Raw genomic sequence first — 27,418 nt, 5'->3', positions numbered from 1 at the left:
AGACCTGCTGAGTTTTCCCAGAAATTTTGCTTTTGCTCCGAGAATATAATTTGTGGCCTTGTAACATTTAATGGTTTTAGGAGGAGGCTGTCGCACGTTAGAGGTGGGAAATAGTGATCTGCAATATGATCTTTTGGGGTTGGAAACGTGCTCTTTTGTCATCTCTGGTGTTCAGTAATGTCTAATCAAGGTTTTTCATCGAGCAGAATATTTCTGCAGAATTTATGCCCCGAACATTGCAGCCTACAGACATTGTAGGAGCTGCCAATGCTGTGGAATCTGAGATAACAAGGTATAGAGCTGGATGAACACAGCAGGCCAAGCAGGATCAGGGGAGCAGGAAAGCTGACATTTCAGGCCTGGACCCTTCTTCAGAAATGGGGGAGGGGAAGGGGATTCTGAAATAAATAGACAAAGAGAGGGAGGGCGAGGTGGATGGAAGATGGACAAATGAGCAGATAGGTGGAGAGGAGACAAACAGGTCAAGGAGGCGGTTATAGAGCCAGAAAAGCGCAGTGTACGTGAGGAGTTAGGGTAGAGGTTGTTCAGTCAAGGGAAGGTGGACAGGTCAAGGAGACAGGTGAGGCATGTAGGTAGGAGGTGGAGGTGGGAGTTGATGTGTTAGGAGTGGATAGGTGGGAGAAAGGATGGTCAGTTTAAGGAGTCAGGGGAGCTGGGCTGGTTTTGGGATGTAGTTGGGCGCGGGGAGATTTTGAAGCTTTTGAAATCCACATTCATACCACTGTGCTGTAGGGTTCCCAAGCGAAATGTGAGTTCTGCAGCCTTTGGGTGGCATTGTTGTGGCACTGGAGGAGGCCCAGGGCGGACATATCATCCAAGGAGTGGGAGGTGGAGTTGAAGTGGTTTGCGACTGGACAGTGTAGTCATTTGTCATGAACTGAGAGTACATGTTCCACAAAGCGGTATCCAAGACCGTTTCCGTGATGTACAGGAGGCTACATCAGTAACAGTGGATACTATATACAACGTTAATAGATGTGCAGGTGAATTTCTGTTTGATGTGGAATGTTTTCTTGGGGCCTGGGATGGGATTGAGCGGGGTGGTGTAGGAGCAGATCTAGCACTCCCTGTGGTTGATGGGAATAGTGCTGGGTGTGGTCGGGCTGGAGGGGAGTGTGGAGTGGATAAGGGAGTCACGGAGAGAGTGATCGCTCTGGAAGGCAGATCAGGGTGGTAAGGGAAAAATGGGGTCAGATTGCAGGTGGCAGAAGTGTCGGAGGATGATGCTGTGGATCCAGAGGTTCGTGGAGTCGTTCATGAGGAGAAGAGGGATTCTCTTTTGGTTGTTATTGTTAGGTGCGGGTGTGAGGGATGAGTTGTGGGAAACATGAGAGATCCAGTCGACAGGGTTTTTGACAACTGTGGAGGGGAAGTTCTGGGCCTTGAAAAAATGAAGATATCTGGGATGTACGGGAGTGGAATGCCTCATTTCAGGAGCAGATGTGACGGAGGCAGACGAAATGGGAGTGGAGGATGGAATTTTTGCAGGTCAGTGGGTGAGAGGAGGTTTATGCTGTATAGCTGTGGGAGTCAGTAGGCTTGAAATGCATATCAGTTTCCAGGTGGTAGCCAGAGATGGAAACAGAGAGTTCCAGGAAGGAGCGAGAGGAATCAGAGATGTCCAGGTGAACATAAGGTTGGGGTAGAAGTTGTTAGTGAAGTGGATTATCTGTTTGAGTTCCTTGTGGGATCACGAGGCAGCACTGATAGTCATCAATGTAACGTGGGAAGAGATGGAGTTTAGGGCCAGTGGAGCTTTGGAAGAGGGATTGTTCCACGTAAGCTAGAAAGAGGGTGGCATAGCTTAGGCCCATGAGGGTACCCATGGCCACGTGGTTTGTCTGTAGGAAGTGGGAGGAATTGAAGGCAAAGTTGTTAAGTGTGAGGATGAGTTCGGCTAAGTGGATGAGGGTGTCAGTAGAGAGGGATGAGTCGGGCCTGTGGGACAGGAAGAATTGGAGTTTCGTTAGGCCATCTGTAGAGGGAATGCAGGTGTATTGGGGCTGTCCATGCATGGTAAAGATAAAGTGCTAGTGAGTTTTGAGAAGATTTGTAGCTCAGGTTGAGGTTCTGGATGTGAGTTTGCTCGCTGAGCTGGAAGGTTAGTTTTCAGAAGTTTCGTCACCATTCTAGGTAACATCATCACTGAGCCTCCGATGAAGTGCTGGTGTTATGTCCCGCTTTCTATTTATCTGGTTAGGTTTCCTGGGGTTGGTGATGCCATTTCCTGTGTTGGTGACGTCATTTCCTGTTCTTTTTCTCAGGGGGTGAAAGATTGGCTCCGAATCAATGTGTTTGTTGATGGAGTTCCGGTTGGAATGCCATGTTTCTAGGAATTCTCATGCGTGTCTCTGTTTGGCTTGTTCTAGGATGGATGTGTTGTCCCAATCAAAGTGGTGTCCTTCCTCATCTGTATGTAAGGATACGAGTGATAGTGGGTCATGTCGTTTTGTGGCTAGTTGATGTTCATGTATCCTGGTGGCTTGCTTTCTGCCCGTTTGTCCAATGTAGTGTTTGTCACAGTTCTTGCAAGGTATTTTGTAGATGACGTTTGTTTTGCTTGTTGTCTGTATAGGGTCTTTTAAGTTCATTAGCTGCTGTTTTAGTGTGTTGGTGGGTTTGTGGGCTACCCTGATGCCAGGATGTCCGAGTAGGCTGGCAGTCATTTCGGAAATGTCTTTGAAGTAGGGGAGAGTGGTTATGGTTTCTGAGCCCATTTTGTCTGTTTGTTTGGGTTTGTTGCTGAGAAATCGGTGGACTGTGTTCATAGGTTACCCATTCTTTTTGAAAACGCTGTATAGGTGATTTTCCTCTGCTCTGCGTAGTTCCTCTGTGCTGCAGTGTGTGGTAGCTCGTTGGAATAATGTTCTAATGCAGCTTCGTTTGTGGGTGTTGGGATGGTTGCTCCTGTAGTTCAGTATTTGGTCCGTATGTGTTATTTTCCTGTAGACGCTGGTTTGAAGTTCCCCATTGGCTGTTTGCTCTACTGTGACATCTAGGAATGGCAGTTTGCTGTTGTTTTCCTCCTCTTTTGTGAATGTTATGCCGGTAAGGGTATTATTGATGGTCTTGAAGGTTTCCTCTAATTTGTTTTGTTTAGTGATGACAAAGGTGTCATCCACATAGTGGACCCAAAGTTTGGGTTGGATGGTTGGCAGAGCTGTTTGTTCGAGTCTCTGCATTACTGCCTCTGCTAAGAACCCTAATATCGGAGATCCCATGGGTGTACCGTTGGTTTGTCTGTAGGTTTTGTTATTGAAAGTGAAGTGGGTGGTGAGGCATAGGTCCACTAGCTTGATGTTTTGTCCTTGCTGATGAGGCTGGTGGTGTCTGGTGTATGTGTCTTCGGTTCTTCTAATTGTGTAGTCAGTGTTTCTTTGGCCAGGTTGATGATGTTGGATGTGAACAGGGCTGTTACGTCAAAGGAGACCATTATTTCATCCTCTTCTATCTTGGTGTCTTTGGTGTTCAGGAATTCTTGGATGGAGCGAATGGAGTGGTGGGAGTCTTCTACTAGGTGTTTTAGTCTTTGGTGTAGTTCCTTGGCTAATCTGCAGGTTGGTGTTCCAGGTAGCGACACTATGGGTCTGAGGGGGGCTCCTGGTTTGTGAATTTTTGGTAGTCCATAGAAGCGTGGTGTGTTGGATCCATCTGGTTTCATTTTTTGGAAGTCTCTCTTGTTTAATTCTCGAGATTTTTGAAGTTTTTTGAGTAAGGCTGTGATTCGGTTCTCTGGTTGTGGGGTCGGGTCTATCGCCACCTGTTGGTAAGTGTTGGTATCTGCAAGCAGTGCGTTCGCTTTCTCAATGCAGTCTGTTCGGTTTAAGATGACTGTCAAGCGTCCTTTGTCTGCAGGTAGGATAACGGTGTTTTTATCTTTTTTGAGTCCTTTCAGGGCTTTCCTTTCTTGTGTATTGAGTGTGTTTTCTTCCTTTTTCCTGCTTAGTGTTGGTGCGACTGTCTGTCTGATGGTTTGCTGGGTTTCTTCTGTGAGTTTGTTGTCTTTCAGTGTTGCTTCTAACGCTGCTGAGAAATCTTTCTTGTCCGCATCCCGGAAGTTGTAATTTAATCCTCTAACTAAGACGGCTTTTTCAGTGTCTGTTAATGGTCGGTCAGATAAGTTTTTTATCCATGTTTCTGTGTTGTTATTTTGTGTGAGTTTGTCTGGTTTTCTCATTTTCTGTGTTTGCCGCTGCCTGATGTCTATGGCTCGTTGTGCTGTGCCTGTCCATTCATGGTCTGTCGCGTTAGTGGGTAAAGATTTTTGGCGCGAAATTTCCCGGTTGTATTTACGGAGTCTGTTTTGGGCATCATTGATCATTTCTGGAAGCATTCTGCGGCCGTTTTGCTCAGCTATTCTTTTGGCTAGTGGGGTGTTAAGGGGAGGTTTGTATTTGAGACATTTAGGTAAGTACCTGTTTCGTTAGGCATTCATGCAGGAAGTACAGCTGTTCGCGGGTGGCACTCTGTCGGATGGCACTGGTTTCCCATCTTCGGGCCAGTTTTAGCGTATTGCGCCCATAAGTGCGAGCGAGTTTTGAGAAGATTTGTAGCTCAGGTTGAGGTTCTGGATGTGAGTTTGCTTGCTGAGCTGGAAGGTTAGTTTTCAGATGTTTCTTCACCATTCTAGGTAACATCTGAAAAGATGTATTTCCAGTTCTCAGCCTAGCCGACATTACCACAATTCCCACATGACCAATTGGGAAATCTCAAGGAGGTGTAAATGTCAGGATGTCTAAATACTGTTTAGAACATGCTGCAGACTACTGGACTATTAGAGATAGTGGGAGCTGCAGATGCTGGAGAATCCAAGATAATAAAGTGTGGAGCTGGATTGGCCCAGCAGGCCAAACAGCATCTCAGGAGCACAAAAGCTGACGTTTCGGGCCTAGACCCTTCACGAGAGATGAAGATGCTGTCTGATGAAGGGTTGAGGCCCAAAATGTCAGCTTTTGTGCTCCTGAGATGCTGCTTGCATTGCTGTGTTCATCCAGTTTCACACTTTATTATACTGGACTATTAGTATTTTTTTCCATGCAGTGTATTTCAATGGCAACTAACTGTGGACAGGACAGATACAAACCATGTGCAACCTGCCTTAGCTGCAGTGAATCTTACTTATGTTTCAAGCTTTTATCAGAAAATATGTTGTTTGCTGTTCCAACTGTTTCAGCTACTTCTGCAAAAATGGACAATACGTGCTGCTACAATGCGATCCTCTTCCAAATTATTTTTGGTTTTCAGTTCTTCATTCGTTCACTACACCTAATCACTATAGAGGCCAAACCAACCCTGTATGAAGAACTGAATATTCTGCTTGCTGCAAATCGCATCTTCCAGCAGAAATTTAACAGGGATGAGGAATGGCTGTTTCAATAGTTAAGGGTCAGCTGTTGAAAGGCTGATGTTTTCCAAGCCGTTTGATATTACTGGGACAGTTTTTTTTGTAATATGCAAAAAAAAAATCAGGCCTTTCACAGGCCAACTCAACCTAAATGTAATTAAGCAAAATACTACAGATGCAGGAAATCAGAATGTGGGGAAGTTGGGGAAAACAGAAAGTGCTGGAAATATTCAGGCAACATCTGTGAAGAGACAAAGCTAACATTTCAGGATGCAATCCTTCGACCTGCTTTGGTCCTAGATGCATTTTCCAATAAAACAGCTGACCCACCTCAGCTCAGTCTCTGCAAAAATGAACATGCAGCTTTTGTTTTAAGAAAAGGGAACAAGATGTAAGCAATGAGCATCAAACATCATGTTGATAAAGACCTTGTGACCAAAGCTTCTTCACCAGGGGGTAGCTAATGTTCTAAACAGAGCTCAGTGTGCAGAAGTTATAAAGAGCAGAATTCAACTGCTAACCTTGAAGAATAATTTCCACTTTGCAGAAAATATTAAGGTTGTACGGACAGGGAGCGTTGCTGAGGAATTCAGTAATGAACAGGAACTGGTTGGGGAGCTTTATCAAACATATTGTGATCATCTGATTTGATAAATACCATAATTTGCCTTCATGTACCTGCCATTTGTGTTCTGAAACTGTGCTGATGACTGCCAAGCGTGATGCAGCGGAGATTATACAAATACACCCATGTTGGAATTATTGATAAAGTCCCCCATATCAGCTGCCATGGGTCACCTTCACAACTTAAGCAATTAGCTGGATCCCCTGCAGAACAGGACACATCACATTTGCCACTGCAGCCAAGTTAAATCTTTTAGTGGGGATGTCTGAGCTCAGATTTTTGCAAACATCTATATCAGTCCTTGGGAAACATACATTACTGAAAGCAAGTTTGCATTTCATATTTCCACTTAAGGTTTGCAGGAATATCCACTAGTTCCAATAATGAAGGGTAGTAATACAAACATTCAACTTAGAGCATTTATTAGAGTCTCAGAGTCATACAGCACAGAAATAGACCCTTCTGTCCAATTTGTTCGTGCTGACCAAGTTTCCAAAACTGTACTAATCCCTTTTGCCTTTATATCCCTCTAAAACTTCGCTCTTTGGGTAATTGTCCAAATGTCTTTTAAACTTTGTAATAAGCGGAATTCAGCTGTACATGTATGTGACACTTCCTCTGGCAGTTCATTCCACATGCGCTCCACCCTCAGTGTGAAAATATTGTCCCACAGGTGCCTGCTGCTTCCCTCATGCAAATAATACGCTTGGGCCTTCAGAAAACATCAGTAAGATTTTGAAAAATATAATTAAATAGGTTATTACTCAAAATTAGACCTTGGGATTGGGGTTAAATATCAACACTTATTGGAAATTTCTTAAATGACTTAAATTTGACACCAGAATTAAACAGTTTAGTTTGTGGATGATATGAGGGACTTAAGGGGAGGAAAGAGAGGAGGGGGAGTGGTGATTTTGGTTTGGGATAACATTATGGCTGTACTTAGCGAGTACTTAGGGAGGATTCCTGGGAGTTTGCCCAAGGAAATTATTTGCGTTGAACGATGAAATAAGAAAGGGATGACCATCTTGTTGGGATTGTACAAAAGGTACCCCCAGTAGCCAATGGGAAATTGAGATGAAAATATGTAAGGAGATCTGATATCTGTGAGAATAACAGGGTTGTAATGGTTGGGGATTTTAACTTTCCAAACATAGACTGGGCCTGGCATAGTGTTAAGAGGTGGGATGGGAAGGAATTTGTTCAGTGTGTGAAAGAAAACTTTCTTATTCAGTCTGTGGATGTACGTACAAGAGAAGGAGCAAAACTTGACTTGTTGGGAATAAGGCAGGCAAATGATTGAGGTGACAGGAAGGGAGTACTTTGGGGCAAGTGATCATAATTCTATCAGTTTTAAAATAATTATGGAAAAGGACAGACTGATCAAAAAGTTAAATTGGAAAAAAAAACAATTTTCATGGTATTAGGTAGGAACTTCCAAAAGTTACGAAAACAGAAATTGCTGGTAAAGCTCAGCGGGTGTTGCTGCATCTGTTGAGAGAAATCAGACGCTCATTAGTGACATTTAAGTGACTGCTGGACATGCACATGGACCGCTGTGATTGAGGGGAATGTAGGTTAGGTTATTTTGTTTTTGGATTAGGATTATTCCACAACATCGTGGGCCGAAGGGCCTGTACTGTGCTGTACTTTTCTATGTTCTATGTTTCAGGTCGAGTGACCCTTCCTGAGCTCTGAGGGAGTGTCAATCGATCCGAAATGCAAACACTGATTTCTCTCCACAGATTATGCGATACTTTTCCAGCAATTTCAGCTTTTGTTTCCAATTTAGAGCATCCGCAGTTTCTTCAGGGTTTTTACTTTCAAAATTTGACTGAGAGTGATTATTTGCAGGTAAAGATTGGGAATCAGGACTCCTTTAAAAAAGAGATAAGGAGAGCCCAGAGACAGTTTGTTGACGGTAATGTGAAGGGTAGGGCTGGTAGGTGTTGGGAATGCTGAAAATAGAAAAATTGAGGGTCCGCTTAAGAAAAACGAAGCATATGTTGTGTTGTGACAGCTGGGATTGAGTGAATCCCTGGACGAGCATACGAGCAATAAGTGTATATTTAGGAAGGAAACCACGAGTGCAAAAAAGGACATGGAATGGCTTTGGCAAGTGCAGTTAAAGAGCATCCAAGGAGATTCTATAACAATAATAAGGGCAAGACAGTAACAAGGGAGATAGCAGAGCCCTTTAAAGAACAAAAAGGCCGTCTGTGTGTGAAACCGCAGGAGATGGGTGAGATACTAAATGAATATTTCACATCAGTATTTCCCCTGGAGAAAGACATTGAAGCCAGGGACCCTGGGGAAATAAACAGTGATGCCCTGAAAACAGTCCATATTACAGAGGAGGTGCTGGAGGTTTTAAAATGCATAAAGGTGGATAAGTCCCTGGGACCTGATCAGGTGTAACCCAGAGCTTTGTGGGAAGCTCGGGTAAATTACTTTGCTGAGGTATTTGTATCATCAAAAACCATGTGCGAGTTGCCAGCAGACTGGGGGTTGGCTAACGCAGTGCCATTATTTCAGAAAGGTGGTAAGAAAAAGCCAGGGAACTATAGACCAGTGAGCCTGAATCCAGTGGTGGATAAGTTGTTGGAGGGGATCCTGAGGGATAGGATTTACAGTTATTTGGAAAGGCAAGCACTGATTACAGATGGTGAACATGTCTTTGTGCATGCGGAATTGTCTCTCATGAACTTGTTTGAGTATTTTTTGAAGAAGTAATGAAGAAGATTGTTGAGGGCGGAGCAGTGGATGTTGTTTATATGAACTTCAGTCAGGCATTCAACGAGGTACTGCATGGGTCGGCTGCTCAGCAACGTTTGATTACGTGGAAGACGGAAACCACTAGCCAGATGGGCATAAAATTGGCTCAAAAGTAGGAGACAGAGGGTGATAGAAAGTTCCTTTTCGGACTGAAGGCCTGTGACCAGTGGTGTTCTACAAGGACTAATGCTGGCTCCACTGCTTTCTGTCATTTATGTAAATGGTTTGGATGTGAACACAGGAAGTATGGATAGTAGAAATGTGGACGACACCGAAATTGGAGGTGTAGTGGACAGCGGAGAAGGTTACCTGAGAGTACAACAGGACATTGATCAGCTGGGCCAGTGGGCCAAGGAGTGGCAAATGGAGTTTAATTTAGATAAAGGTGAGGGTCTGCATTTTGGAAAGTCAAATTACAGCAGGGCTTATAAACTTAGCAGTAAGATCCTGGGGAGTGTTGCAGAACAAAGAGACATTGGGGTGCAGGTGCATTGTTCTTTGAAAGTGCAGTCGCAGGTAGATAGGATAGTGAAGAGGGTGTTTAGTGTGCTTGCCTTTATTGCTCAGTGCATTGAGCAGAGGAGTTGGTAGGTCTCGTTGTAGCTGTACAGAACATTGGTAAGCCGACTTTTGGAATACTGCATCCAATTCTGGTCTCTCTGCTGTAGGAAAGATGTGAAACTTGACACGATTCATATACCTGTCATTACGAGGATTCATTACAAGGATGTTGCCAGGTTTGGAGGGTTTGAGCTATCAGGAGGGGCTGGGGCTATTTTCCATGGAATGTCAAAGACTGAGGGAAGAGAATTTTAAAAGCCATGATAGACATGGGGAGGGTGAAGAGCCAAGGTATTTTCCCAGGGGAGGGCTGTTGGAAACTACAGCACATAGGTTTAAGGTGAGAGGAGAAAGATTTTAAAAAGACCTAAGGGGTAATGTTTTCACGCAGAGGGTGTTGCACGTATTGAACAAGCTGCCAGAAGATGTTGTGGAAGTGGGTACAATGACAGTTAAAAGGAATGTGGATGGGTATATAAATAGGAAGGTTTAGAGGGATATGGGCCATATGCTGACAAATCGGACTCGATCAGTTCAGGATATTTGGTTGGCATGGGCAATTGGACCAAACGGTCTGTTTCAGTGCTGTACAGCTCAATGACTCCATGAGTACCAGAGACCAAAGTCCTCCTCACCTCAGGCTTAGGCTGAGGAGTAGGACCTGTCCACTCTGTCAATTTCTTTTCTGTTTCTTCCCTCCTTTTTTTGCTTTTTTCTTCTCAGTAATGTCCTGAATGTCATGCCTCAGTGTGGGTCCGGCAAGGTGATCTGTCGGCTGACATGCCCTCAGCGTGGACATCTGGCCTTGAGGTGATTCCAGAGCAGTCTCCCGGCCTCGAGAGGCTCAAAGTGAAGCCTGGCATGGTCAGGTGTCAAAACTCAAACTGGAGGCTCGGTGCCAGCGCGAACTGGGTTAAAACGACTGACATTCTGAACTTTACATTTATATTTAAAAATTTATTCTTATGATCTATCATGGTGATTTTTTAAAATTTACTGTTCTCACTTATTCCTCTGATCTATAATCCTGGAACTTTTCTTTCCTTATTTTTCTAATTGTCTTCCTGACCAAGAATTTGTACTTAAGAATCTTAACCTGGGTACCTCTGTACCTAAAATGGCCCAGTACGTGGCATTTGAGTATATGTGACAATAAAGCTACTTCTCAGATTCAATTCTAACATGGCAACTTATATTTGGGGACTATGCCCTCTGGTCCTATAGTCTCCCATGAAGGGAATATCCTTTCAACATTTACCCTGTCAAGCCTCTTAAGAATCCTGTACAATTCAACAAAATCACATCCTCGTTTTTTTTTTTTAAATTCCGGACAGTAGCGTCCCAAACTGTTTAGCCTTTGCTCATAAGGTCATCCCAACACATTGGAGATCATCCAGTGACCCTTCTTTGTGCTGCCTCCAGTAAAATGATGTCTTTTAAATAAGAGAGGAAAAATTGCTGACATAGTCCAAATGTGTCCCACCAGCACACCTCCCTCGTCTTACATTCCAACCTCTTAAAGTAAGGGCCAATATTGATTAGTCTTCATGTTTACCTGCTGCATCTGTGTGCTAGCTTCCTGTGTTTTGTGCACAAGGAACTCAATTACCTTTGTTGCAGAGTTCTGTTTTTTTTTTCATTTGAATAAAACAACTCCTTTATTCATCTTTCTAAAAATACCAAATTTGCATTTTCCCACATTATACTCCATTTGCTTTTCGTCTACTCAGATAGCAACATTTCATTGTGAACTGTTTGTATCTCTCTCACAACCCGCCTTTCTACTTATTTTTATGTTTTCTGCAAATTCGGCCCAGGTACTTACACTTCATTGCTCCAAGTTATTTATATTTGTTGTAAACAGTTGCCATCACAGTACTGATCCCTGTGAAACTCCACTGGTCACAGGTCACCAAGTTGGAAAAGAACCTCTAATGCCTGCTCACTGCTTCCTGGCTGTTAGCCAATTCTCCATCCATGTCACCTTATCACCTCCAACACCATGGTTTTTATTGTAAGGCTGAAGCTTTTGTGAGGTAACTTGTTGAACGCCTGCTCGAAGTCCAAATACAACAGACGTACTGGTTCCTCCCTAACTGCTCTGGTTCAGCATTCTTCAAAAAACTAATAGTAAGACGTGATTTCTCTTTCATGGAGTCATGATGACTCTGTTTAATTAGATTATTGCTTTCCAAATGCACTGTTATTATTGCCTTAATGATTGATCCCAACGCCTTTTCAACATTAAATGTTTGGCCTAAAGTTACTGCCTTTTGCCTTTCTCTCTTTTTGAATAGGGGTGTCACATTGGCAGTTTTCCAGATACTTCCCCAGAATCCAAAGATGAGGAAAACTACAACAGTACAGCCACTATTCCTGGAGCTAACTCTTCTATCTGTCCCACCAATGCTTGTGCCAGCACGAGTTGCCCCACAGCGCTGATGTGACAGTCACTGCAAACACCATTATACAACAGTCTTGCACAGAAATTCTATGAAAGTGCATCAAGGCCAATGTGGCCTTTGCACTGAAGCTTGCATTTTACAAATGGCATGGGGTCAGTGATGCAAGTGAGTAGACGGATATCAGAGGCCATTTTTAATGGAGGCACCTTTCCCACATATTGCAAACAAACTGTTCCAATCCTGGCAGAGCCATTATTTGTTCAACCAGTTTCTCCATCAGCTTTCCCCCAACCCACCCCCCCCGCAATAGAGATTTCCTGTGTGGTGCCAAGGTACCTGCCTTGCTCTCTAGGATTATGACTGTCAATAACCCCAGATACATGGTTCGTGGAGGTGAGCTCTCAGCACAAATTGCTGATCGGAGGTTATATTTAGTGAAGCAGCACTAATTAGATATGAAGTATACTCCATCAGCCCAGAATTTGTCTTCAACTTCAAAAGAATGAAACAAAAGATTGCAATTTAACTTTTTAATTTAAAACAAATGTAAGAACATCGATAACATTTACTGAACACTATTTTTAGAAACGAAACTTAGACAAAGAACTCAGATGATTTCCTCTTCTACGTGTGGCTGGTATTGTTGGCAAAGCCTCGATGTTGAACCATTTTAGTTTTAAAGTGGTTATGTGTAAATGTCTAATTAGTGAATCCTATATCGAGCACCAAGCGATTTACAGGAGGAGAAGGAAATAAAATACATCCAAACTCTCAAAATTCAGGGCAGTGAGCTCCCTAAAGCCCTTCCTCACCAGAGCTCATTGATTCACATCAGGAAGGAGGCTCGAACATTGCCTGTGGAAGAAAGGAATGCCAGAAATGTTAAAGTGTTTGTTGTTCCTGGTGTTAACTTATACATTGTGCAAATGTGAATTTGACACAGACTCAAATATTTTTAAAAATTCCTGATATTTTGCTACTTTGAATGGATTATTGTTTTGGATCCATTTGAAAAGTGAATATATATAACCAACACTGTCCTGCACGTGAGATGTGATTGCATTAAAATGAAAAGGTCAATGAATGAGTGTCAGATTAGGCTGTTAACCAATGAGACCCACTTGAAACAATGACAGGTCTGAGTAATGGAACATGAGCAGATAAACTCGGAACAACAAGTGTATTACAGTATTCATGTCTGAGGTGATCTGGTCCCCTGTGCATTTTTTAAATACCTTTTATCCCCAAAATGGTTTGCACTTTACAAATATATATTCTCTTACACACGCGCGCACATCTCACAATATAACCATTCAAAATAAATTCATTATAAAGCTGAGCATTAATTAAAGTCTCAAACAAGTGCAATACCACTGGCAATAATAAACAGTGCTGTTATTTCTTGCAATTGCAGTGAGTTAAAAACATATCAATGGGTTTTTTATCCAGAATTAGTTAAAGCCTCTGTAAACAAAAGGTTGGCTGGAGACTTTAAAGGCCAAGCCAAACAGTCCAGCTGAAGTACTCATCATCCCAACTAATGGTCTGGATAAATGGTTAGTTTGTTAGTTTTTTTTTCCCTGAGATGGTATGCACTTGACAGATAATATCCTCTCACACACACACTCCCTCACTCTGACACTCTGACAGTTTCATTCACAGTCTCACACTTACACACACAATTTCTCACTCAGCCTGTTATAGTCACTCACACACACTCAGTCAGTCTGACTCACATTTCACACAGCCTCACTCACAAATAATCCACTCACTTTGCACACACTCTCACAAAGACTCATTCACACTCAGTCTCACACAGTATCACAAGCACAATCTCACACACTCTCACTCATACAGTGTCACGCTGACTTTGCAGTTTTACTCACACAACCTCACAGTCTCACACACACACATCAGTCTCATACACAGCCTCACTCTGACTTTTTCACTCACACATGGTCTCAGTCTCACACATACAGTCCCATACTGGCTTTGCACAGTCTCATTCTCACTTCACACAGTCTCACACACGTAGTTTGACTCACTCCCATACAGACACTCACATTGTGTCACACGCACAAACTCAGGCTCAATCACACACATGCTCAATCTTGACTCTCACACACCAACTCAGTCTCACTCACACAGGCTGTCTCTGATACCTTAGTCAGTCTTATTTTGAGAGCGCAGTCTCACCCGGAAGTTCACACACACAGTATCGCCTGACTTCCCACAATTCCACTCTCACACACATTGCCTCTCACACTCACATAGCCTCAATCATACACAATCTCACTCTGAGTTCACAGTTTCAGTCACACATGGTCTTGTTCAAACTCACTCAATTACACATGCTCTCTCACTCATACATTCTCACACAATCTTATTCAGAGTCCCACCCACACACAGCCCCACCCACACACAGCCCCACTCAGACTCTCTCACTCACACACACATTCTTTGTCACACGCATGGTCTCACTCTCACAAATGCTTGGTATCATTCACATACAAATTCCTACTCGCTCTCTCTCAATCTAACTCTGACTCTCTCTCTCACAGTCTCACTCACACATATGGTCTCACTCACACACATGCTTTCACTCACAGTCTCACTCTATCTTCATACAGTCCCACTCTCTCACACCCACTCACACAGAAACTCTCAGTATCACTCACACACAGTCTCATACTGACTGTCATTCAGTCTGACTCACACACACAGTCTTACTCTAACTTCACACAGTCTCACTCTTACACATCAGCTCACTCTGACTCTCACTCACACGGTCTCACGAATGCATACCATCTCACTCTGACTTCCCACAGTCTCACACACTCACTCACACACAGTTTTACTCACTCTCACTGACTTGGCACTCACTTACACACATGGTCTGACTCCCACTCTCACAATCTCACTCACATAATCTCACTCTCACACACTTGGTCTCACTCATGTATAATGTAATGTAAGCCCGTATAATGTAATAATTTTACATTAAATTTCTGTAAAATTGAACATTAAGTAAAAACAGTTAAGGTCTCAAACAAGTGCAATATCACTGGCAGTAATAAACAACTCTATTATTTCTTGTAGTTGCCCTTTGTTGAAGGCATGTCAATGGCATTCTCTCCAAATTAATTTAAACCACTGGAGAAATAAAAATATTGAAGGCAGGAATGGAGTGCTGAAGAGTTGAAGGGCCAAACCAAACACTTCAGTTGAAGTATTCATCATCCTGCCATTGACTGAACAAATGGCTGGTTTGCTTTTTAACCAAACAACCATTGAGGAACCCAGGCAACTTCAATCACAATTGGTCAACAAGATTAAACGTAAGAGATTCTTTTTCTCATCCAACCAATTGATAAATGACTGTGATGTCCATAGAAGACAGGTGGCAGGGTTCAATTCTCCAGCCTTCCAGAAAAAAATAGCTGATGTGCAAGATGTTTGAAAAGCACAAACAAGCACTGGACTCAAATCTTAATGGTAAGCAATTGTCTGAAGTCTAGTCACTCTATCCAAATTGTCCAATAATTTAAAGTAGAAAACTGCCAAAGTAATTTATTCTTATATTGCAGGGTTTTTGATACTGAGCAGAGATTTTAGATCCAATAGAGTCTCATGAAACATGATGTTCCTTACAGCTAAAACTTGCATCGGCATGAAGATCTTCTGTCGGTGAATCTCAGGATGAAGTCATGACTCTCTTCCTTGTTCATTGCATAATACAGGATGGCATCGGCCGGAAGTATGAGCACTGAAAAAGCAGAGGGAAAGCACATTATTATTCACACGTGTTTTCATCATATTGATTGTGCACAGGTCCAACTGCTTCCTGGATATGGAAATATCAATGGCTGGGAGGAACAGAACGAATATATTGCAAGGATTCAGAACGTATTACAAAACACAAGAGAAAGTCTTGGAGTTATACCATCCTTAGGTAAACTCAATAACTGAAAACCATTATATCTGAGACCCATTCTCAGGATGAGCATTGTTGGTCAAGACTAAAATCCATTTCAAACCCCTCACTGTCCGATGGAACATGCCTTCTTCATGACAGTTTGTACAACTGAGTGGTTTTGTTAGGCCAGATATGAGGCTGTGAAGAGTCAGCATAGAGTAGCCCAGGTAAAGATTGTAGATTTTCCTTACTACAGAAGAATGCAAAACCCCAATTGATTCACGAATGACCCAGCAGCTACATGGTCACTTCTGCTGATACCAGCATCAAACACAAAAAGGTGCAGTGTGATCAATGCGAAAACACTGAGAAAAGCTATCTCTCTCCTTCAGCATCGGATTGGAATCTTGAAACTAACACCACTGAGGGCACGAAAATCAAACACGAGTTAGTGATCCAGTGAATGGCCATTTTCTGAGGGCAATGAAGGAAGCAGAATAAATGCCAGCTTTGTTAGTGAGGCTTGCATCCAGGGGATTGATTTTTCTTTTCTGTGAAAGCTGACAGGGATAGCATGCTGCAAAGGCATTGGGACCTTTCATTTTCATAAGGCATTCTGCTTAACACAGCCTGGATGGCAAGTTTTAAACCACAGCAGCATTAAACACATGAGTCCTCGTTTCTACTTTTCACCAGGAAATGGTTGGGGGAGGGTTGCTACAGATTAGCAACTTGGCAGCAGTGACCCCACCCATATTTCTGGTCTCTCAGCCACGGGCCAAAAAGAGGGGAAGAACAGATTAATTTCAGCAACAGAAAACAGTTATTTTGGAATAACCAGTTAAAATAAGAATGAACAAAGCAATATGAGTAATTCAGGATTTAATGCCACAACCAACTCCTGATGTGCATCCTTCACTCAATATTTGAGTAGCTTTGAAAAAGGGCTACTGGACTCGAAACACTGACCCTGATTTCTCTCTAAAAGTGCTGTGACACCTGCTGTGCTTTTCCAGCAGTTTCTGATTTCCAGCATTTGCGGTTCTTTGTTCTGATTTGGCTTTGGGGAATCAGATGGAATAATTTGTTTTTATTAGGTGCAGATATTAGTTGTTTATTGGCTTTACATTCCTCAGAGTTGAATACTGCTGAACATGCTTGGATATGTTCAATTGTACAAATTTAGATATCTTCATCTTTTTGGTGAAATCAGAAGAAAATATCAATTTCCTTGCAGTGGTTATGCCATTCAGAAACTGATTTAACTTCAATTGAAGATAACAGAGTGTGGAGCTGGATGAACACAGCAGGCCAAGCAGCATCTCATGAGCACAAAAGCTGACGTTTCGGGCCTCGACCCTTCATCAGAGACGGGGATGGGGTGAGGGTTCTGGAATAAATAGGGAGCGAGGGGGAGACGGACCGAAGATGGAGAGAAAAGAAGATAGGTGGAGAGGACAGTATAGGTGTGGAGGTAGGGAGGGGATAGGTCAGTCCAGGGAAGACGGACAGGTCAAGGAGGCGGGATGAGGTTAGTCGGTAAGAAATGGAGGTGTGGCTTGAGGTGGGAGGAAGGGATGGGTGAGAGGAAGAACAGGTTCGGGAGGCAGAGACAGGCTGGGCTGTTTTGGGATGCAGTGGGCGGAGGGGAAGAGCTGGGCTGGTTGTGTGGTGCAGTTGGGGGAGGCGACGAACTGGGCTGGTTTTGGGATGCGGTGGGGCAAGGGGAGATTTTGAAACTGGTGAAGTCCACATTGATACCATTGGGCTGCAGGGTTCCCAAGGGGAATATGAGTTGCTGTTCCTGCAACCTTCGGGTGGCATCATTGTGATTCTGCAGGAGACCCATGATGGACATGTCATCTAAAGAATGGGAGGGGGAGTTGAAATGGTTCGTCACTGGGAGGTGCAGTTGTTTACTGCGAACCGAGCGGAGGTGTTCTGCAAAGCTGTCCCCAAGCCTCCGCTTGGTTTCCACAATGTAGAGGTAGCCACACCGGGTACAATGGATGCAGTATTCCACCCGAGGTTTGCAGAAACAGCAACTCATATTCCGCTTGGGAACCCTGCAGCCCGATGGTATCAATGTGGACTACACCAGCTTCAAAATCTCCCCTTCCCCCACCGCATCCCAAAACCAGTCCAGTTCGTCCCCTCCCCCCACTGCATCCCAAAACCAGCCCAGCCTGCCTCTGCCTCCCTAACCTGTTCTTCCCCTCACCCATCCCTTCCTCCCACCCCAAGCCGCACCTCCATTTCCTACCTACTAACCATCTTCCACCTCCTTGACCTGTCCGTCTTCCCTGGACTGACCTATCCCCTCCCTACGTCGCCACCTCTACTCTCCTCTCCACCTATCTTCTTTTCTCTCCATCTTCGGTCCGCCTCCCCCTCTCTCCCTATTTATTCCAGAACCCTCACCCCATCCCCATCTCTGATGAAGGGTCTAGGCCCGAAACATCAGCTCTTGTGCTCCTGAGATGCTGCTTGGCCTGCTGTGTTCATCCAGCTTCACAATTTATTATCTTGGATCCTCCAGCATCTACAGTTCCCATTATCTCTAACTTAAATTGAAGCAATTTCCACTGCTCACCTTTATTTGATGCAATGACCTGTGCAAGATCAAAGTCCTGAGGACGCTCGGGTTCAAATTTGAGCACGGTCATGGCTTTGTTGAAAATATTGGAAACCCGATCTTGATTAGTCACCTAATTAAGGCAATATATTCACTTTTCATTAATGCATTAGACACACACACACACACACACACACACACACACACACACACACACACACAATGAATGAAATATGTAAAGCCTCAATTTTCAAAGTGCTTATAAGCATAGCTGTTTGCACCCAGAAGACTAATTGGAACATTACACCGAAATCTGTAAGAGTTACATTAATAAAATAATAGCAGGAAGGACAGTTATTGTTAAACCTGCCGTCGATGCTCCATAACGCATAAACTGTGAACAGTAAAGGCTGGAATTTGATTGGAAACAGAGCCCAATGCTCAAGTTTACCTATACATTCAGTTTGAAGCAAGTAACTCGTTACGAAATTCATAATTTAAATAAGCCAATTCCAAACCCTCCGACCCAAAACCCCCATACCATTTGCTTGCTTTTAACATTTATTGTCATTACAGCAAATGGCTCAATGTTGTTTATGAAGTCTGACATTTCCTAATGCTGTGCTTATTCGTATAAAATGATTCATAAAATTGTTTTCGCAGTTTGGGACATTTAGCAATTTGCGATTCAAAGACAGTGCAAAAAAAATTCAATCAATTGTAAACCGTGCAGGAATAATATTTGATAGGCAGGACATTGAAAAGACACACTTTTGGGCAATTGTCTGCTTTTGTTTAATTCTATGTTATATTTGGAGATTACTTTTCTCAGCTCAAGTTTGAGCAATGACCTGGCAATTGAAATAAACTAGAAAATCTTCTGTTTCTTCTGGAGAACTGCAATGTTTTCTGGTTGAGTAGACTCATACTTAATTCTGCTTTAATTGCGCTATCGTTCATGGCTAAAAAATACTTTTGCCACCCAGTCAAAAGCAAAGACCGTAATAAATATATTATTGAACAACAAATCTGAAAAATATAACAGAAGTTGTGGAATTAACTTCCTGAGGAAATGGCAGATGTCGGCACAATTACAATGTTTAAAAGACATTTTGATTAGTCCATAAATAGGAAAAGTTTGGAGGGATACTTTGTTCCGTATGTCTCTACAATTCTATAAGTGATCGAGTCAAATATTACACAATTAGAGATTACATTAACTACATCCTTTTACTGAAGAAGGGTCTAGGCCCGAAACCTCAGCCTTCCTGCTCCTCTGATGCTGCTTGGCCTGCTGTGTTCATCCAGCTCGACACCTTGTTATTTTACATTAACTAACATCCCCTAAAGTGATCTTTTTTGAATAACCAATACCTTTTCCACTCTGTATGCTCACACTGTAAATGATTAATCACTAATTTTAGTGATTAATTGGTGATACACTGGATTTCTATGTTCGATGAAGTGTCACACAAGTGTGCAAGCAAAATTGAAGCCTGTGGAATGAAATGGGCAGTGGTGGTATAGACACAAAATTGGGTCAGGATGAGAATACAGAATCATGAAGAACAGTCATTTGCTCAGGCTAACTAAAGTAAATGGGGGAAACTGTTCACTGGTCCTTCTGACACTATGTACCAAGGACAAAATCTAAGGTCATTGGTGGGGAGCAAAAGCAAAAAAAAAATTCTGATTTTTCCAAACCACAATGTTTGAAAAGGTGGTTAAAGCAGATTAAATTACTTTCATAAGACGACTGAATAATTACATGGAGCAAAATTTGCAGGGCAGGGGTAAAAAGGGCAATGGTGGTGGTGGTGGTGGGGGACGTGGGTGGTGAATTTAGCTCCTTCTTACTGAGATTTAACACAGACACCATCGGCCAAAGTTTTTTTTTGCTTTGTAATAACATTCCACGATTCTCCAGCTGGCCTCTCATGACTTTAGTTAGTTGGCAAAAAAATTGTTGCACTTTCATCAGGAGACATTTTCGTCATTCTGGTTGAGAATTTAGTTTTCTGTGTTTCATAGATGTTCAATTTAAATAGCCTGTTTTCCATTTGCTTATCCAAATTCTACCTCAGATCTTAGGCTGGTTCTGCCCCATCTCCAACTCACTTACAAACTAACAAATATTCTCTTTACCAGAGTAAAGAGGCGCTGTTTGTTAACAATATTTAAGTACCAGAAGCAATTTCCCACACATTACCCTGACATCTGTGGAGCCACAATCAAAGCGTATGACTGATCCTTTGAAGGAAAATAAATGATCAAACAAAACAATCTATGTGCCTTCCAATTTGGCCAACATTCCTTCGGCTTTCCTGAACTAGCCTGTAGGCAATTATTCTGTTTTGGATTGCACTCTACTCGAACCCATTTTTGATGTGCTTTCTTCCATGCACCAGGCTTTTAAATTTTACATGAGCCAAAGCCAGGAAAGAAATATTCAATTGTTCTGCTAATATTACTCGATTAGTTGACAGATGGACCAAAGTGCCTGTGGTCAGCTAACTGAAGATCTGGTACCTCCTTGCTGATTTATTGTACAGTTAATGGTGCACATTAATTTGTGATATTTCCTCTTCAATAGTTATCAGCCAAAATGGGGCAACAGAGTGCTGCACCTTGCCATGTACACTTAAAGGAGAAATGCAAGGAAAATGCGTTCAGGCCTAAAACCTAAACATTGCGACTGCATTACAAAACAGGATCAAAATGATGGTCAAAGCACTCTCATAGAGCAAAAAAAAGGCTTCAGCAATGTGGAAAATACACACTGAATATGACTGCACGGCAACAAATAATTGGGATAAAAATTCCTCTTGCGATACTGGCAGAGAGCAATGGCAATTATTTGGACCGAGCAATGACAAGAGCAAACAGTCCAGGGACTTACCAAAATAGTTTTGAATTGTTGTGCTCTGTCCTCCTCTAATCTGACTCGGATGAGGCAGCTTTTCTCATACTGGCGGTTGTCCCTCAGACGTGTTGCACACCAGCAGCTGCCCAAACCTGCACGCCTACGAGACTTGGCTGTGCCGTAATTTGGTTTTCCTGGTGCATCACTGTTGGATAAACCTCCAGAGGAGGCAGTATCCATGGATTTTAATGACTGTGGAATAATTATTTTGTTTAAGAAGACGTTTGTCAATTGTTGCATATTAGATACTTCCCCCTTTCCAGTTATATTTATTATTACACAAAATATGCTGTCCTGCTGCCCACAAAGGTGAAGGCAGTCTGCGCATGACAGCTTAATTGCAAGAACATGAAGTTGCACATGAATTCTTGGTCGTTGCTGTCTTGTGAAATATTTAACTTGCAGTTCTTTCCTCTACCAGTAAAGATCACTTCTGAGGAATTATACTCCTGTTTGTGTTTACTAGCTGCTCAGTCAACATCAACAATTCAGTACTTAGCATGCCCATAAATTACTAATTAGTTTCCTTCGGCACAATAACATTGTGGTCATTTCACTTGACCATGTAAACTGGTGCTTCAATTCTAAGTTTGTCAGATAAACCCTTTGGGGTTTCAGTTTGCACTCAGTATGTGAACATGCTTACATAAATATTTATTTGCCCACTTCACCCTGCTACGCACAGAAATCTTGAATTCAACTACACTGTTTGAAGTTAAAACACATTTATGAATTTTAGGTGACTGCGAATGGGCCAACCAGTGCATTGTGCAGGTCATAATGTGTGCGGCACAGCACCACTGGCAGAAAGAAAGACAGACAGCAACAGCAAACCACATACAGCAGAGAACTGAAGGAACCAGAATTGAAATCATCCAAGTCACTGCAGCTCTCAGTTTATGATTAATATACAGGGAGTCACAACACTAAACAGGAGAATCCATAAAAAGGAAGAGGGTATTTTGAAGCAAAGAAATACCACTCCAAAACACCTAAATCTGACCTAATAATACATCGCCCAATTCTTAGGGGAATACATTATGAAAATATCTCTGGGACAAGTCCTAGACATATTCTATAAACAATAACCATAACACAACTTTGATAATCTCCCAAGATACAATGGTCTTCAGCAGAGAACGCACAAATCAAAGCTCAAAGCCCAAATATTGATGAAAAACAAAATGTGCAGTCACAAGGACTCCATGCAGAGAGCTGCATTACTTTGTTGCAATTGCTGGATCAAGACCTGGCCAACATACTCTAAATACTGTTTTTGTGGGCAGTGCGCTTCAAGCTGCGACAGATGTACCCCATGCACTAAAATTTATTGTGCAGAAATTAAACATGCTGTGAATAATTAAAGATGAAATATTTTGGCTATTAGTATAAAATCATATAAAATATCTAAGCAAAACAAAGACAACAGCACAACTAAAAAAAAACAAAAAAATCAGCTCTCACTTCGTGAGCGAATAATACCCTTTCTGGAATCAACCAGGACAAAGGTTGAATTTTGATGGGAATTGCACAGCTGTCTTGCCTTCATTCTGAAAGCAAGTAACCCAACTTTGGCAAGTGGGACCTGGGATGGAAAATTGCTGGCAGCAATCAGTTATGAAGATGCTTAGTGGAACGGCATTCACATGAAGGATTTCAGTCTGGCTGAAACATCAAAATGGCTATTCGGCTAATAGCTCTCAAAAGAAAGGCGAAGGAGATTGGCTAAGCAGCCATCCAGCTCCAGTGGCTGGGACGGTATCACTGAGTACCCTTGTATCCTCTTGACTGCCAAAGTGTAGTCAGGATAATAGACGGCAGGAAGGCAGAAGAAAGGAAGGAAAGAAAGAAGAAAAGAAGTGTCTGGATATTATTAGACAAACCAGAGTCTCCAAGAACAACATATTTTACGTGATGAGTACCTCACTGTCTCACCTTTTCCAGCGCTTTTTGCGAAGTGCTCGGCTCTTCCATTTCCAAGTGGCTGGAATCGGATAAAATGCTGGCTGCGGTAATGCTGTCGTCTGAATCCTCATTCTCAATGGATGCTCGCTGCTCAGAGCTTTTATTTTGAGTGTTGTGTACTTTAACACCTCTCTTTGAAAACAGGCTGCACAAGGGAAAGAGGACACAACAAACATATGAAAATGTCATTGCATTCTAGACAAACTGTTAAAAAAAATTAAACTAGAATGAAGGTATATTGATGATGTGAGTACCAGGAGTTTGATGTGCGCCACATTTGACCTGTGAGAAATTAATAATGGTACTCATATCAAGAGCTCGCATTACTGGCATTGAACATTGTTACATTGCCTAATAGTTAGGGAGTATATGAATAGGTTACAATGTTTGCATATTCGAATAGCACAAGAATCTGGACTTTTTGCACTGTTTGTTCAACTTTGCTATCAACCTCAATCTCATGAAAGGCAAAATGTGGATTTGAATACCCACAGGGTGGAAAATTTCCCCCAACCTGGCCACATGCTAATGCGTACATAATTTCTTCCGCAAAGCTGCAGTTTGTTAAAAATAAAATGTAAAACAAAGTAACACCATTGATAATTGATAGAAAACTGTACACAACACTTTGTAAGGTAGGACAGTGAACTCTGAATTTGGCCTTCAGTATATTGGGACTGCAAACGTTAGGATTTCTATTCAGCAATTTGCATTTATATTGCATGATTAACATAGAAAATTTCCAAAACTCCCAAAAGAAGTACAGCAGATGGCATGATTAAAAAATTCCCACACTGAAAATCTTGATTGTTGGTATATTAGGCATTAAATAGCACAGGAAACCTAAATCACATCCATGTAACATCCACACTCATGTAAACAGTAGATATCCCAGGAAGTGAATAAGTGTTTCCCTTCTCTTTCTTGGTTTCTATATAACAATAGTCACATGTTACACCCAGATCACTGCAAGGCACAACACAGCAACAAGGCATGGTTTTTTCTCTGAAACTCTACATGGGTAGGTGGGGGAAAATCTGACTTTGCTGAGTTCTGGGCAGTCCTTGCCTATTGAACAGAAATATAAGATAATATCCCCAACTCAGGAAAATGACCAAAAACAATAATTTTGAAGTCTTTACACATGTATACACAACAACACAAACACATACTTTCATGTCACCTTCTACATGGAAATATATTTGAGCTTTATAGACAATAGACAATAGGTGCTGGAGTAGGCCATTCGGCCCTTCGAGCCAGCACTACCACTCATTATGATCATGGCTGATCATCCACAATCAGTATCCTGTTCCTGCCTTATCCCCATAACCCTTGATTACACTACCTTTCACAGCTCTGTTTATCTCTTTCTTGAAAGCATCCAGAGAGGTGGCCTCCACTGCCTTCTGGGGCAGAGCATTCCATATATCCACCACTCTCTGGGTGAAGAAGTTTTTCCTCAACTCTGTTCTAAATGGCCTTCCCCTCATTTTTAAACTGTGTCCTCTGGTCCTGGACTCACCCATCAGCAGCAACATGCTTCCTGCCTCCACAGTGTCCAATCCCTTAATAATCTGATACATCTCAATCAGATCCCCTCTCATCCTTCTAAACTCAAGTGTATACAAGTCCAGTCGCTCCAATCTTTCAACATATGATAGTCCCACCATTCTGGGAGTTGACCTTGTGAACCTACGCTGCACTCCCTCAATAGCAAGAATGTCCTTCCTCAAATTGGGAGACCAAAACTGCACACAATTCTCCAGGTGGGGTCTCACCAGTGCCCTGTACAGCTGCAGAAGGACCACTTTGCTCCTCTACTCAATTCCTCTTGTGATGAAGGCCAGCATGCTATTAGCTTTCTTCACTGCCTGCTGTACCTGCATGCCTGCTTTCACTGATTGATGTACAGGAACACCTAGATCTCGTTGTGCTTCCCCTTTACCTAACTTGATTCCATTGAGATAGTAATTTTGAGGTGGAGCTTCAAATGTGAGAAGCATGGCTGATAATTTTTCAACAGAAGATATTTCTACTGCCTGCTGACCCACAAAGTAGAACACAAATCTGATACTTCGCTCAAAATTGTTAAACATTGCTAGTTTTCATTATGCAGGCCCACAAATATGCAAATTTAATTCACTGTAACACCTTTTTTGCTTACTTGTCTCTCATAAACAAATTTATTCCGGTGAAATTTAGCCATGTCTCAGAAACATCTCAGTGGATAAATGAGAATCGCGAGGCAATACCAAGCTCATCACAGGTCCACATTCTACAATCATGGTCAGAACAAAGAATCTCTATCAATCAGTGTACACGAGACACATGCACGAGGTGAGAATAACAGCACCACTCCTTGCATCGTCTCAAATTACTTGACCAGTTACTAAAAAATCTCACTCCAATGAATCAATAATGACCACACATCAAATTTCTCTATTTGTCAAGGAACAGATGTACTTATCTTTCTGTCCATTCATCCCAATAATGAAGGAAATAATGAGATATTTGCGGTGCTTAGCATGGGATACTTACCAGCTGAGGCGTTTAAACACACTCTTTTTGGGCTTTGGCGGTTTCTCGAGTTCAGAGGAGCTGCAGGGTGGCAAGTAAACATTTTCAGACAAGATTCATTTAAAAAGAATCAGATGCGTTTGTTCAATATTCTTATTATTTTTGGCAAAATCAATCATTTACATAGAATTGAAATTGCAGAATGATAATTTTGTTTGCAAAAGGCACGTGTTTTCAGGCAGGAGAACACTGAACATTATTTTGACTCATGAGTGACAAAAGTTCTCACAGTAGGCACATCGATCTTTTCTGCTTTATGAACAGCAGATCAAGACAATAAGAGTTCTGAAGAAATGTCAGCAGACCCGAAAGATAACTCTGCTTTTTTTCCACAGATGCTGCCAGACCTGCTGAATGTTTTCAGCAATTTCTCTTTGTGTTTTTGATTCCCAGCATCTACGGTTCCTTTGTGTAATATTTTACCAAGACGATAATCCCCTCAGTCTTTTCGCAGAACACGTGGAATTGAACAAAATGGTCGAACTTCTACAGCAGGTACAGAAAAAAATGACAAGGACTGGCCTTGAAAAAAGTTAACTGGAAAACATGAGAATCAAACTTCCAGTGCCGATGGTGATACAATAGGTTGTAAAGTTATACAGGAGTTTCTCTGGGCCTCATCCACACTGTCAGGTGAATGTACAGACAATGTCAAGCAATGAAAGATAGTCATGAATCAGTCACTTCAGGTGACTAAAACACCACATGCCACATCTCGGAGGTAGTAAAATGAAGGAGTATATCTCCTGACCAGATTTTCTGTTGCTGATATTTTCAGACAATCTGTCCGAAAATCAACCAAACTATCCCAGAGGTCCAAAAGAACTTTAATTGCAACATATGATTCATGCAAAGTGAATTTCGGTAACATTTTGTAATTACTGTTACAATAAATACCATGTTTGAAGTTGGCCCAATACTGACTGTGCCACTGATTGTATTGACGATAATGCCAGGTGCTTGCTGCACATGGTCATCCATAGCCTGAGGATGGGCTTAATAGTGAGCTTTGTTATTCAAAGCAGGAATGTAAATTGATACATCAGGTACATTTTTAATAATAACTTCGAAACAAAAATCAGTTTCAGTGATCTATAATCTGGTTCCTTCATCAACTCTGGTCCAGCAATGGCAAAGTGGTTTGTTTTTCAGTTGGAGATTATTTTTGGTTGCATTATTAAAAATATACTGTGGCTATTTTGAGATGAGGAAATGATGTTTTTAGGCAACCATTGAAAGATACTTTAAAATGCTGACCAATTGTGTAGGGTTATTGTTAATTTTATGTTAGTAATAGGGTTATGTATTTGAAAAGAAATTGGAAGGAAAAGAAACATTTCTCAAAACTGGTACAATTTACATCTGGATTTGGAGATGCACCCACAGTAGGAGCTCTTGGACATGTTGCTAAAATTGGTCACTCATCAAGTTTTTTGCATTTTCCTGCAATCAGTGGTAGTAGACTCTGCACTATTACACACCAATAAAACACATTTTGATGCAACACGACAGAATTGATTCATCGAGCAACTGGCTTTAGCCTCATAGGTCAGAATTCATTGTCAAAAATTTGAAACCAACGAAAAGGAAGACAGTAAGTAAACTGGCAGGCTCACTAGCATTAAACAACTATTATAACTAGAGAAGATTTCACACACAACCCTTAACTGTTTTACCTGCACACTCCTACAATACCAGTTACGTACTCGCTATCCTCACTTAAGTATT

The 27,418-nt window shown here is 42.0% G+C and overlaps 1 long non-coding RNA gene across 1 annotated transcript; it reads left to right on the top strand.

Moving 5' to 3' along the window:
• Nucleotides 1-3,795: 3,795 nt before the first annotated feature.
• LOC132210230 (uncharacterized) lies at nt 3,796-26,607 on the top strand. Its single transcript, XR_009446460.1, has 2 exons — nt 3,796-3,876; nt 26,145-26,607. It is a non-coding gene; the product is annotated as an uncharacterized LOC132210230 (long non-coding RNA).
• The last annotated feature ends 811 nt before the right edge of the window (nt 26,608-27,418 follow it).

Source organism: Stegostoma tigrinum, chromosome 11 (assembly GCF_030684315.1).
Source record: "Stegostoma tigrinum isolate sSteTig4 chromosome 11, sSteTig4.hap1, whole genome shotgun sequence".
Lineage (NCBI taxonomy): Eukaryota > Metazoa > Chordata > Chondrichthyes > Orectolobiformes > Stegostomatidae > Stegostoma > Stegostoma tigrinum.
The sequence above is the reverse complement of the archived record's forward strand: the minus strand, read 5'-3'. Positions and strand labels throughout refer to the sequence as shown.